We start from the raw sequence: 2,712 nt of genomic DNA, 5'->3' as shown, positions 1-2,712 counted from the left end.
CATTATTGAAAAATTATCTGGACAAATTATTGAATGATGCAGAAAGCATCAAGAGAAGATGGAAGGAATACACAGAGTCACTGTGCCAAAAGGAAATGGTTAATGTTCAACCATTTCAAGAGTTAGCACATGATCAAGAGCCAATGATTCTTTAGGGATGAGGTCCAAGGTTCCTGTCAGTCTAAGCCCGCGAGGAGTTGTGGCGCCGTCTCCTGGGCCTCATTGAGGGCAACGGCATGATGATCTTCAGCAAGAACTATTGTCTGCACAGCACATGGGTGAAATAATTATTTTCTTCTTTGGGAGTTGAATATAATAGCTTACAACTTGATCAAATTGATGATGGGCCCACTGTTCAAGAAGTTCTGTCAGAGATCAATAACCAGAAAACGGTAGCCAATATTTTTGTGAATAAAGTACATATGGGTGGATGTAACAGAACTCTTCAGGCACATCAGAGTGGTTTATTACAGAAGGTCTTTCAGGAAGATTCACATGAACCTTCATATGATTATGATCGCATTGTCATTGGTGGTGATTTTGGTGCCCTTTTGTGTGCTAAGGAAGTTGCCATTTTGGGAAACATAGTTATGGTGCTAGACTTTGTGATCCCATCACCTCATGGCACATCCTGGGGTCTTGGTGGTACCTGTGTAAATATAGGCTGCATTCCTAAGAAATTGATGCATCAAACTGCTATTTTAGGATAGGTGTTACATGACTCAAGGAAATTTGGCTGGGAATATAATCAACAAGTGAAGTACAACTGAGAGACCATGATAAAAGCAATTCAAAACAACATAGGTTCTTTAAATAGGGGTTACAGGCTCTCTATAGAACACTGTGGCCTATACCAATTCCTATGGAAAATTTATTGAACATCACAAAGTAAAGGCAACCAATAGAAAAGGATAAGCAACTTATTATATTGCAGCAAAATTTGTCATAGCAACAGGTGAAAGACCACAGTATTTAGGAATCCAAAGATATAAAGAATACTGTATTACTAGTGATGACCTTTTCTCTCTGCCTTACTGCCCTGGCAAAACTTTAGTTGTGGGTGCATCTTATGTGGCTCTGAAATGTGCAGGATTTCTTGCTGGCATTGGTTTAGATGTCTCAGTAATGGTGCGCTCAATCCTTCTTCATGATTTTGATCAAGAAATGGCAGAGAAAGTGGGTTCCTACATGGAACAACATGGTGTTAAATTCTTAAGAAAAATTGTACCTGTGATGATTTAACAGCTGGAGTCAGGCTCACCTGGAAAGCTGAAAGTAGTGGCTAAATCCATTGACAGACTAGAAACTATTGAAGGAATCTATAACACTCTTTTACTAGCAATTGGCCGTAACTCCTGTACAAGAAAAATTGGCTTGGAGAAGATTAGTGTCAAAATCAATGAGAAGAATGGCAAAATACCAGTAAATGATGTGGAACAAACCAATGTGCCTTTGTTGTTGTTGTTGTTAAGTGCCGTCGAGTCGGTTCCGACCCATAGCGACCCTGTACAGGGTTTCCGAGGGTGTAAATCTTTACGGGAGTAGAAAGCCTCATCTTTCTCCCGCGGAGCAGCTGGTAGTTTCGAACTGCTGACCTTAAGGTTCGCAGCCCGATTCGTAACCACTACGCTACCAGAGCTCCTTTGGGGATATTTTGGAAGGAAAACCAGAACTCGCTCCTGTAGCCATACAGGCAGGAAAGCTGCTAGTTCAAAGACTTTTTGGAGGCCATATAGAAAAGTGTTATTATAGTAATGTTCCAACTACAATATTTACACCTTTGGAGTACAGTTGCTGTGGATTATCTGAAGAGAAAGCTATTGAAGTATACGGAAAATAGAATCTCGAAGTATATCATACTTTGTTCTGGCCTCTTGAGTGGACAGTAGTTGGCAGAGACAACAATACTTGTTATGCAAAAATAAACTACAATAGACGTGACAATGACCGGGTAGTAGGATTTCATATTCTTGGACCAAATGCTGATGAAGTTTCCCAAGGATTTGCAGCTGCAATGAAATGTGGTCTTACAAAATTGCTACTTGATGACACCATTGGAATTCATCCTGTATGTGGGGAGATAGTCACAAGATTGGAGATCACAAAGTCATCGGGACTGGCTATCACTCAGAAAGGTTGCTGAGGTTAGATCCTACTGCTTTTCAGTTTTCCCTGTCATATTCAGGGTTCCTTTAGAGAATAAAAACTACTCTGAAGAAGGAGTCTCTAACCTAGCTGTATTGTGGTGGCTACAAGACTACAGACAAGGAATAGAGGGAAGAAGCAGGACGACTTTCTCAGCAGTGCTGACTGACTCCCAGAAGCAGCTTCACTGCTTTCATGATGTCTCAGCTCAGAACCTCATTGTGAGGGGAGCTAAGACTGACTCTCAGAAGTCAGAACCTCTTTGAAATTTAGGAATTGAGCTTCCTTTTGTACCACATAGTTGAAGCTGATTTTCTGGTTACTAAGGTTTTCTCTCCTTGCTTTGTTTCTGTGACAATATTTTATCTGTTATAAAGCTGATTGTAATGTCTCTTTCTTCCTGAAGGTCAGGCTAGTGTTCGAATGTGGGTGTCCTCTGTGGAGATGCACTGGATTAACTGACTGCAGGGGACTAGGTGGCATTGGTAGGAAGTTACACACGTTGTATATAACTCACTGTCAAAGCCCAACTCAAGTGTTACCCTCTGAAACATTTCCTGATGATAA

The 2,712-nt window shown here is 40.9% G+C and overlaps 1 pseudogene; it reads left to right on the top strand.

The window, feature by feature from the left end:
- The window catches only part of LOC102821799, a 6,473-nt pseudogene extending 4,330 nt beyond the window's left edge, over positions 1-2,143 (top strand).
- Positions 2,144-2,712: the final 569 nt, after the last annotated feature.

The sequence above is a fragment of the Chrysochloris asiatica genome, unplaced genomic scaffold (assembly GCF_000296735.1).
Source record: "Chrysochloris asiatica unplaced genomic scaffold, ChrAsi1.0 scaffold00515, whole genome shotgun sequence".
Lineage (NCBI taxonomy): Eukaryota > Metazoa > Chordata > Mammalia > Afrosoricida > Chrysochloridae > Chrysochloris > Chrysochloris asiatica.
The sequence above is the reverse complement of the archived record's forward strand: the minus strand, read 5'-3'. Positions and strand labels throughout refer to the sequence as shown.